Source organism: Arachis hypogaea, chromosome 3 (assembly GCF_003086295.3).
Source record: "Arachis hypogaea cultivar Tifrunner chromosome 3, arahy.Tifrunner.gnm2.J5K5, whole genome shotgun sequence".
Lineage (NCBI taxonomy): Eukaryota > Viridiplantae > Streptophyta > Magnoliopsida > Fabales > Fabaceae > Arachis > Arachis hypogaea.
The window spans coordinates 79,754,813-79,767,104 of NC_092038.1; positions in this window are offsets into that span (position 1 = coordinate 79,754,813).

Below are 12,292 nucleotides of genomic sequence, written 5' to 3' on the forward strand. Positions count from 1 at the left end.
TATCCATATGGTGATACACTTGTAATCACATATGGACCTCTCCACCGGGATTTTAATTTTCCGGGGAATAATTTGAGCCTAGAATTAAACAGTAAAACTTTCTGCCCCAGCTCAAAGACTCTGGATGACAATTTCTTATCATGCCATCTTTTTGCTTTCTCTTTGTAAATTTTTGCATTTTCGAAAGCATTGAGTCTAAATTCCTCTAGCTCATTTAACTGGAGCATTTGTTTTTCTCCAGCTAACTTGGCATCAAGGTTTAGGAATTTGGTTGCTCAGTAGGCCTTGTGTTCCAATTCCACTGGCAAGTGACATGCCTTTCCATACACAAGCTGGTATGGGGAGGTCCCTATAGGGGTCTTGAATGCTGTTCTGTATGCCCACAGAGCATCATCCAATCTTCTTGCCCAATCCCTTCTACGGTTAATTACAGTTCGTTCCAGGATTCTTTTGAGTTCTCTATTTGAGACTTCAGCTTGCCCGTTAGTCTGTGGGTGAAATGGAGTAGCTACCCTGTGGCTAACTCCATAACGAACCAAAGCAGAGTAAAGCTGTTTATTGTAGAAATGAGTGCCCCCATCACTGATTAATACTCTAGGGGTACCAAATCTGCTGAAGATGTGTTTTTGGAGGAATTTTAACACTGTTTTAGTGTCATTAGTGGGTGTTGCAATAGCCTCCACCCATTTGGATACATAATCCACTGCCACCAGAATATAAGTGTTTGAGTATGATGGTGGGAAAGGTCCCATGAAGTCAATACCCCATACATCAAAAAACTCAATCTCCAAGATCCCTTGTTGAGGCATGGCATAACTGTGAGGCAGATTGCCAGATCTTTGGCAACTGTCACAATTAAGTACAAACACTCGGGAATCTTTATAGAGAGTAGGCCAGTAGAAGCCACATTGGAGGACTCTTGTGGCTGTTCGCTCACTTCCAAAATGTCCTCCATACTGTGATCCATGGCAGTGCCATAGGATCTTCTGCGCTTCTTCCTTAGGCACACATCTACGGATTACTCCGTCTGCACATCTCTTGAAGAGATATGGTTCATCCCAAAGATAGTACTTTGCATCTGTGATCAATTTCTTTGATTGCTGCCTAGTGTACTCTTTGGGTATGAACCTCACTGCCTTGTAGTTTGCAATATCTGCAAACCATGGCACTTCCTGGATGGCAAAGAGTTGCTCATCCGGAAAGGTTTCAGAGATCTCAGTAAGAGGGAGGGACGCCCCTTCTACTGGTTCTATTCGGGACAGGTGATCTGCTACCTGATTCTCTGTCCCTTTTCTGTCTCTTATTTCTATATCAAACTCTTGCAGAAGCAACACCCATCTTATAAGTCTGGGCTTTGAATCCTGCTTTGTGAGTAGATATTTAAGAGCAGTATGATCAGTGTACACAATCACTTTTGATCCTACTAAATAGGATCTGAATTTGTCAATGGCGTAAACCACTGCAAGTAGCTCTTTTTCTGTGGTTGTGTAATTCTTCTGTGCATCATTTAGAACACGGCTGGCATAGTAAATGACGTGCAGAAGCTTGTCATGCCTTTGTCCCAACATTGCGCCAATGGCATGGTCACTGGCATCACACATTAGTTCAAATGGCAGTGTCCAGTTTGGTGCAGAGATGATTGGTGTTGTGACTAATTTAGCTTTCAGAGTCTCAAATTCCTGCAGACACTCCTTATCAAAGACAAATGGCATGTCAGCAGCTAGCAGGTTGCTCAGAGGTTTGGCGATTTTTGAAAAATCCTTTATAAACCTCCTATAGAATCCTGCATGCCCCAGAAAGCTTCTGATTGCCTTAACATTGGCAGGTGGTGGTAATTTTTCAATTACCTCTACCTTAGCTTGATCTACCTCTATTCCCTTGTTCGAGATTTTGTACCCAAGGACAATTCCTTCAGTCACCATAAAGTGACATTTTTCCCAGTTTAAAACCAGGTTAGTCTCTTGACATCTCTTTAGAACAAGTGCTAGATGGTCAAGACAGGAGCTGAATGAGTCTCCAAATACTGAAAAGTCATCCATGAAGACTTCTAGGAATTTTTCTACCATATTAGAGAAAATTGAGAGCATGCACCTCTGAAAGGTTGCAGGTGCATTGCACAGGCCAAATGGCATCCTTCTGTATGCAAATACTCCAGATGGACATGTAAATGCTGTTTTCTCTTGATCTTTTGGATCTATTGCAATTTGATTATAACCTGAATATCCATCCAGGAAGCAGTAGTATTCATGACCTGCCAGTCTTTCTAGCATCTGGTCTATGAATGGTAAAGGAAAATGATCCTTTCTGGTAGCTGTATTGAGCCTTCTATAATCAATACACATACGCCACCCAATAACTGTTCTTGTAGGAACCAGTTCAATTTTTTCATTATGAACCACTGTCATGCCACCTTTCTTAGGGACGACTTGGACAGGGCTTACCCAGGGGCTATCAGAAATAGGATAAATAATCCCAGCCTCTAGTAACTTAGTGACCTCTTTCTACACCACCTCCTTCATGGCTAGATTCAGTCGCCTTTGTGGTTGAACCACTGGCTTGGCGTCACCCTCCAGTAAGATCTTGTGCATGCATCTGCTGGGCTAATGCCCTTGAGATCACTGATGGACCACCCAAGAGCTGTCTTGTGTGTCCTTAGCACTTGAATTAGTGCTTCCTCTTCCTGTGGCTCTAAGGTAGAGCTTATGATTACAGGAAAGGTATCACCTTCTCCCAGGAATGCATATTTTAGGGATGGTGGTAATGGTTTGAGCTCGGGTTTAGGAGGTTTCTCCTCTTCCTGAGGGATTTTCATAGGTTCTACTATTCTCTCTGATTCCTCCAGATTAGGCTGAACATATTTAAAGATGTCCTCTAGCTCTGATTTGAGACTCTCAGCCATATTGACCTCTCTTACCAGAGAGTTAATAATATCAACACTCATGCAGTCATTTGGGGCGTTTGGATGTTGCATGGCTTTGACAACATTCAACTTGAACTCCTCCTCATTGACTCTCAAGGTCACTTCCCCTTTTTGGACGTCAATGAGGGTTCGGCCAGTTGCTAGGAAAGGTCTTCCTAGAATGAGAGTTGCACTCTTATGCTCATCCATTTCCAGCATCACAAAGTCAGTAGGAAAGACAAATGGCTCAACCTTGACAATCATGTCTTCAATCACGCCTGATGGGTATTTAATGGAGTCATTAGCAAGTTGAAGACATATCCGGGTTGGTTTGACTTCTTCAGTCGAGCTTTGTGATAATAGATGCAGATATTAGGTTGATACTTGCCCCAAGATCACATAGAGCTTGCTTGGTACAATTACCCTCTAATGTGCATGGTATCATAAAGCTCCCGGGGTCTTTAAGCTTCTCAGGTAAGTTTTTCAGAATGACTGCACTGCATTCTTCATTGAGGTAAACTTTTTCAGTCTCCCTCCAATCCTTCTTATGACTTAAGATCTCTTTCATGAACTTAGCATAAGAGGGTATTTGCTCAAGTGCTTCTGCAAACGGAATCTTTATTTGAAGAGTCCTGAGATAGTCTGCAAAGCGGGTAAATTGCTTATCCTGTTCCGCTTGGCGGAGTTTTTGAGGATAAGGCATTTTGGCTTTATATTCCTTTACCTTAGTTGCTGCAGGTTTATTACCTGTAGAAGTGGGTTGGGAAGCCTTTTTAGAAGGGTTGTTATCAGCACTTGTACGTGACTGATCCCCCATTGGCATTTGAATGCCAGGGGTGGAAGCTAGAGTGGCGTTAAACGCCAACTCCTTATCTGTTACTGGCGTCTAAACGCCAGAACTGTGGTCCCTTTGGGCGTTCAACGCCGGATTCATGCTTGTTTCTGGCGTTGAACGCCAGGAATGAGCATGGTCTGGGCATTCAGTGCCAGTATTATTCCTCTATGGGCTCTGATTGTCCTCAGAGGGATTTTGAGTGGCCATTTGTTCATTTCTTGGCTTCCTGCTACTTTGAAGTGAGGTATTTAATGTTTTCCCACTTCTTAATTGAACTGCTTGGCATTCTTCTGCTATTTGTTTTGACAGTTGCTTTTCTGTTTGCTTTAACTGTACTTCCATATTCCTGTTAGCCATTCTTGTTTCCTGTAGTATTTCCTTGAATTCGGCTAGCTGCTGGGTTAGAAAGTCTAATTGCTGATTGAATTCATTAGCCTGATCCACAGGACTGAGTTCAGCAGTTATTATTTTAGCTTCTTCCTTCATGGAAGATTCACAGCTTAGGTACATATGCTGATTTCTGGCAACTGTATCAATAAGCTCTTGAGCTTCTTCAATTGTTTTTCTCATATGTATAGATCCACCAGCTGAGTGGTCTAGAGAAATCTGAGCTTTTTCTGTAAGCCCATAGTAGAAGATGTCTAATTGCACCCACTCTGAAAACATTTCAGAGGGGCATTTTCTTAGCATCTCTCTGTATCTCTCCCAGGCATCATAAAGAGATTCATTATCTCCTTGTTTGAAGCCTTGGATGCTTAGCCTTAGCTGTGTCATCCATTTTGGAAGGAAATAGTGATTCAGGAATTTTTTTGACAGCTGTTTCCATGTTTTTATGCTGTTCTTAGGTTGGTTATTTAACCACCTCTTAGCTTGATCTTTTACAGTAAATGGAAACAGTAGTAATCTGTAGACATCCTGATCTATTTCTTTATCATGTACTGTGTCAGCAATTTGCAAAAATTGTGCTAGAAACTCTGTAGGTTCTTCCTGTGGAAGACCGGAATACTGGCAGCTTTGCTGCACTATGATAATGAGCTGAGGATTCAACTCAAAGCTACTAACTCCAATGGAGGGTATACAGATACTACTCTCATATGAAGCAGTAGTGGGGTTAGCATATGACCCCAGAGTCCTCCTGGACTGTTCATTTCCACTTAGTTCCATGATGGAATAAAGGAGATGGTATGTATGTTGATATTATTTATTTTATAAAAATAAAATAAAAATGGAATAAATAAAAACGGAATAAAATAAAAATAAAAAATTGAAAATATTTTGTGAAGATTTTCGAAAAATTTTGAAATTGAAATCTGAAATTTTTATATAAAAATTTCGAAATTATTGTTTAAAATTAGTTAGAAAAAGATATTTTTTTTGAATTTTGAATTTTATGATGAAAGAGAAAAACACATAAAAGATACAAGACTTAAAATTTTTAGATCTAATGCTCCTTATTTTCGAAAATTTTGGAGGAAAAACACCAAGGAACACCAAACTTAAAAATTTTAAGATCAAAACACAAGAAAGACTCAAGAACACCTTGAAGATTCACAAGAACACCAAGAACAAAAGAAAGAACACCAAACTTAAAATTTTTAGAAAACCAAGGTAAATTTTCGAAAATTAAAGAAAGATCAACAAGAAAACACCAAACTTAAAGTTTGGCACAAGATTAAATTAAGAAAAATTATTTTTTAAAAAAAAAAGATTTTAAAAAGAAGATGCCCAATTGCCAAGAACATAAGCCAACACTATAACCAACTGAGCTAAAAATGTAATGTATTTTAAAGATGTATTATTTTTATGGATAAAAGTATAATTTCTGAAAGTTGATATTTTGAAAAAAGCACAAGAAAAACAAGAAAAGACACAAAACAAGAAAAACTCAAGATCAAACAAGAAAAATAAACAAGAACAACTTGAAGATCAATGAAGAACGAAGAACACAAGTTCGAAAATTTAGAGAAAAATATAAAATATGCAATTAACACCAAACTTAGAACAAGACACTAAACTCACGAAAAAAATTAAAAATTGATAAAGAAAAATAATATTTTTGAAAAATTTTTAAAAAGGGATAATAGAAAATGCAAGTCTAGTGAAAAAAAGGATAAATTCTTCCTAATCTAAGCAACAAAATAAACCTTTAGTTGTTCAAACTCGAATATTCCCCGGCAACGGCGCCAAAAACTTGGTGCACGAATTTGCAATCCATACAACTAATCAGCAAGTGCACTGGGTCGTCCAAGTAATACCTTACGCGAGTAAGGGTCGATCCCATGGAGATTATTGGTTTGAAGCAAGCTATGTTTATTTTATTAATCTCAGTCAGGATACCAGTAAGGTTATTTGGATTTAATTGTAAGAAGTAAAAGTATTTGGAATAAGGAATTGTTACTTTATTAATGGAGAATATGTTGGAGTTTTGGAGATGCGTTGTCCTCTGAATTTCTGCAATGTAATATTCAACTCAATTATTTGTAAAGTTCCATCCATGGCAAGCTGTATGTAGGGTGTCACCATTGTCAGTGGATACTTCCCATCCTCTCATTGAAAACGGTCCAGATGCTCTGTCACAGCACGGCTAATCACCTGTTGGTTCTCGATCATGTTGGAATAGGATCCATTGATCCTTTTGCGTTTGTCATCATGCCCAGCAATCACGAGTTTGAAGCTCGTCACAGCCATTCAATCATTGAATCCTACTCGGAATACCACAGACAAGGTTTAGACTTTCTGGATCCTCAAGAGTGGCCGCCATCAGTTCTAGCTTATACCACGAAGATTCTGATTAAGGAAGCTAAGAGATGCTCATTCAATCTGATGTAGAACGGAGGTGTTTGTCAAGCACACGTTCATGGATTGAGGAAGGTGATGAGTGTCACGGATCATCACCTCCTTCACAATTAAGCGCAAATGAACATCTTAGATAGGAACACACACACGTTTGAATGAAATAGAAACAATTGCATTAATCCATTGAGACGCTGCAGAGCTCCTCACCCCCAACAATGGAGTTTAGAGACTCATGCCGTCAAAGTGTATAAATTTTAGATCTAAAAATGTCGTAAGGTCCAAAGTTAATCTCTAAAAGTTGTTTAAATAGTAAACTAGTAACCTAGGTTTACAGAAAATGAGTAAACTATGATAGATGATGCCGAAATCCACATCTGGAGCCCATTTGGTGTGTGCTGGGGCTGAGACTTTAGCTTCTCACGTGCCTGGGGCTGTTTTGGGCGTTCAACGCCAGGTTGTAACCTGTTTCTGGCGTTGAACTCCAGCTTGTAACCTGTTTTTGGCGTTGGACGCCAGACAGCAGCATGATACTCGCGTTGAACGCCAGTTTACGTTGTCTATCTTCGCACAAAGTGTGGACTATTATATTTTTCTGGAAAGCCCTGGATGTATACTTTCCAACGCCGTTGAGAGCGCACCAATTGGACTCCTGTAGCTCCAGAAAATCCATTTCGAGTGCAGGGAGGTCAGAATCCAACAACATCAGCAGTCCTTTTTTAGCCTAACTCAGATTTTTGCTCAGCTCCCTCAATTTCAGCCAGAAAATACCTGAAATCACAGAAAAACACACAAACTCATAGTAAAGTTCAGAAATATGATTTTTGCCTAAAAACTAATAACATTCTACTAAAAACTAATTAAAACATACTAAAATCTACATGAAATTACCCCCAGAAAGCGTATAAAATATCCGCTCATCAGGACCTCTCCATACCAGCTTGTGTATGGAAAAGCCAGTCATCTACCAGTGGAATTGGAACACAAGGCTTACTGGGAAGCCAGGTTCCTAAACCTTGATGCTAAGGTAGCTGGAGAGAAGAGATTACTCCAGTTGAATGAGCTAGAGGAGTTCAGAATCAATGCTTTCGAAAATGCTAAAATTTACAAGGAGAAAGCAAAAATGTGGCATGATAGAAAGTTGTCATCTAGAGTCTTTGAGCTAGGACAGAAGGTTCTGCTATTTAACTCTAGGCTCAGATTGTTCCCTGGGAAACTGAAATCCCAGTGGAAGGGACCATATGTGATTACAAGTGTGTCACCATATGGATATGTAGAGCTTCAAGATATTGTCTCTAACAAAAAGTTCATTATTAATGGGCAGAGAGTCAAATATTATCTTGAAGGTGATGTTGAGCAAGAATGCTGAAAGCTGAGACTAGATTAAAGCTCAGTAAAGTCCAGCTAAAGACAGTAAAGAAGCGCTTGTTGGGAGGCAACCCAGCCATCAGCATAAATGAGATGTTTATAACAATTATATGAGTCATCTTATTTTGTTATTCATGTAATAATTCAAAAAAATGAAGGTTCAGAACATAAAGCAGAGGAATCACAGAGAAAAAGAGCTCACTAGCGTAAAAACGCCAGTAACGATAGCATTCTGGGCGTTTAATGCCAGAATGAGCAACGTCCTGGGCGTTCCAAAAAACGCCCAGTGATAAAGGATTTTTGGCATTTAACGCCAGCCAGGGTACCTGGCTAGGCGTTAAACACCCAAATTGGCCAGCAGATAGGCGTTAAAGCCAGAATGGATACCATTCTGGGCGTTTAATGCCAGAACAGCAGGGGGAGGGGAATTTCGTTCCCAATTCATTTTTTTTCAAATTTTCTTGTTTTAATTCATAATTTTCTGCATAAAAACATTACGAATATTCATCTTTCAATCCCCATTTCAAAAATTATTAATTTTATAAATTTTTCTTAATTCCTTTTCAATTCTTTTTCAAAAACATTTTTAAATCTCATTTATCTTTCCAATCTCTTTCCAAATCTTTTTAAATCATCCATATTATATTTATTTTTTAGATGTATCAACAAAAATTTAGATTTTAATTCCTTATATCTTTTTCATATCTTTCAAATTTTTAAATCTATCTTTTTCATATCATGTTTATCTTTTATCAATCATATCTTTTTGTTTTTTTTCTAAAATTTCGAACCCAGTCCCCCCTCCCTTTTGAAAGCATGTTCAGCCTCCCCCTTGAGCCATCTTTCGAATCCTTCTCTCCCTCTATTCCTTTTATTTCTTTTCTTTTGCTTGAGAACAAGCAAAGCTCTAAGTTTGGTGTATTTTTTTGTGATCATTGACCAAGATTATGGCCCCTAAAGGAAAACAAATCACTCTAAGAGGAAAGAAAGAAAATAATCCAAAACCACAATGGATACATGAGAGGTTCTGCACCAAAGAACATGCAGACCATTACTTCAAAATTGTGGGCAGAAGATCAGTCATCGCGGAAGTTAAATTCGATCTGAAAGAAGACGAATATCCGGAGATCCAAGAACGGATTCGAAAAAAGGCTGGGAAGTCCTAGCTGATCCTGAGGCACTTGTGGGAAGAAACATGGTCCACGAATTTTATGCAAATCTATGGCTGACAAATAAGCAAAGATCAGAGGGAACTGCCTTCCACACCTTTCGGACTATGGTCAGAGGGAAGATTATTTACTTCCACCTTGATAAAGTGAGAGAAGTCCTTAAACTTTCTCAACTACAAGATGATCCAAAATCTTTTAATAGGAGAATGGCTAAAGATAAAAAGTTAGATCAAGTTCTAGAGAATATATGCCTCCCTGGAACTAAGTGGATAACCAACACAAAAGGTGTCCCAAACCAACTGAAGAGAGGAGATCTCAGACCAGTTGCTAGGGGCTGGCTGGATTTCATTGGGCATTCTATTCTTCCCACCAGTAACCACTCTGAAGTCACTGTCAAGAGGGCGGTGATGATTCACTGTATTATGCTGGAAAAAGAGGTGGAGGTTCATCAGCTAATTCCTTGTGAAATTTACACATTTGCACACAAGGAATCCACTAAAGCCAAGTTGGCTTACCCAAGCTTGATCAGTTTGTTATGTAAAGATGCTGGGGTGAAGATATGTGTAGATAAGTATATCCCAATTGAACGCCCAATCACCAAAAAGGTAATGGATGGACCTCAAGTTCAAGACAACCTCAGCAAGAGGAGGGCGCATTACTCCTTCCAGAAATTGCTCAATTTGACTATTGGGCCTGCTTAGAAGCATCTGTCACCAAGCTGCAAGAAGGTATAGATCAACTCAAAGAAGAGAAGCATAATCAGAACAATATGCTTTGCAAATTGCTCAAGGAACAAGAGCAGCAAGGGCTTGAGCTACAGGAGCTGAAGCGCCAGAGGCTATCCCTTGAAGCGCCAGGCGTCTCACAGATTGAAGGAGTACCTACCTCCCAAAATCAAGGTTGTTGAGTCCTAACGCTGTGATAACTTCTGTTATTAGGGACCTATATTAAGAATTGCATGAGCATTAGTATTAGGATTGCATGATCATTAGTATTAGAATTGCATGAGCATTAGTATTAATTTTTCTTTATCATTTTGGGTATAATTTAATTTTCTTATCATCATCAAACATGAATAAAATAGTAGATTTTTTTAGAAGAGCAAGGGTGCAAATATCTCGACTATATAATAAGAAAAATTCAAATTATTTATATCTGGTGGCATTGCTTTAGCTCTCTGAATGAATACATAAACAGTGCATAATTTTTTTACTGAAGTTTAAGTAATGTTTGGCTCTTGAAAGAAGGAGGTAAACAGAGAAATGTTATTGATAATCTGAAAAATCATAAAATTAATTCTTGAAGCAAGAAAAAAAAAACAAATCAGAAAAGCCAATAACCCTTTAAACCAAAAGGCAAGGGTAAAAATGATCCAAGGCTTTGAGCATTAATGGATAGGAGGGCCCAAATGAATAAAATTCTGGCCTAAGCGGCTGAATCAAGCTGTCCCTAATCATGTGCTTGTGTCACGAAGGTCCAAGTGAGAAGCTTGAGATTGAGTGGTTAAAGTCGTGATCCAAAGCAAAAAGAGTGTACTTAAGAACTCTGGGCACCTCTAACTGGGGACTCTAGCAAAGCTGAGTCACAATCTGAAAAGGTTCACATAGTTAGGTGTCTGTGGCATTTATATATCTGGTGGTAATACTGGAAAACAAGATGCTTAGGGTCACGGCCAAGACTAAAAAAGTAGCTGTATTCAAGAATCAACATACTAAACTAGGAGAATCAGTAACAGTATCTGCATGCTGAGTTCTGAAAGAAGCCAATCATTCTGAGTTTCAGGGGATAAAATGAGATGCCAAAACTATTTAGAAGCAAAAAGCTATAAGCCCCGCTCATCTAATTTGAATTTTAGCTTCATTGAAGACTCTGAGACTTTATTGCACCACGATATTCTTTTCATCCTATTTTATTTGTCAAGTTACTTGGGTACAAGCAACAGTTTAAGTTTGGTGTTGTGATGAACGGATATTTTATACGCTTTTTGGTAGTGTTTTCTTAGCATGTTTTATTCACTTTTTGTTATATTTTTATTAATTTTTATTCAAAAATCACATTTCTGGACTTCACTATGGGTTTGTGTGTTTTTCTGTAATTTCAGATATTTTCTGGCTGAAATTGAGAGACCTGAGCAAAAATCTGATTTAGAGGCTGAGAAAGGACTGCAGATGCTGTTGGATTCTGACCCTCCTGCACGTGAAGTGAATTTTTTGGAGCTACAGAAGCCCAATTGGCGCGCTCTTAATTGCATTGGAAAGTAGACATCTTGGCTTTCCAGTAATGTATAATAGTCCATACTTTTTCCGAGATTTGATGGCCCAAACTGGCGTTAAACACCAGCCAGAAACCCATTTATGGCGTAAAACGCCAGAACTGGCACCAAAAATGGAGTTAAACGCCCAAATTGGCACCAAAGCTAGCGTTTAACTCGAAGAGTGGCCTGTGCAAGTGAAAGCTTCAGCGCTCAGCCTAAACACTCACCAAGTGGACCCCGGAAGTAGATTTCTGCACTATCTGCACTTAGGAACTCATTTTCTGTAAACCTAGGTTACTAGTTTAGTATAAAAACTACTTTTAGAGATTTATTCAAGGACTTATGAAATTTTTACATTTCATATTCTATCTTTGATGGCATGAGTCTCTAAACCCCATAGGTGGGGGTGAGGAGCTCTCCTGTGTTTCAATGGATTAATGCAATTACTACTGTTTTCCATCCAATTATGTTTGCTTCTATTCTAAGATATTCACTCATACTTTAATGTGATGAATGTGATGATTCGTGACACTCATCATCATTCTCAAATCCATGAACGCGTGCTTGACAACCACTTCCGTTCTATCTGAGCTCAACGTAGTCATTGGGCGGCAGCTTGAGTGCGTATCTCTTGGGCTCCTGATCCACGAGTTTGACTGCTTTTCTTGACAACAGAGCATTCGAATCCGTTAGATCATAACCTTCATGGCAAAGGCTGGAAACAATTGGCAGCATTCCTGAGATATGAAAAGTCTAAACCTTGTCTGTAGTATTCCGAGTAAGATCTGGGAAGGGATGACTGTGACGAGCTTTAAACTTGCGAATGTTAGGCGCAGTGACAGTGTGCAAAAGGATAAATGTATCCTATTCCGACACAAGTGAGAACTGACAGATGGTTAGCCCTGTGGTGAGAACCGTAGCTGGACCATTTTCACTGAGAGGATGGATGGTAACCGTTGACAACGCTGATCCAC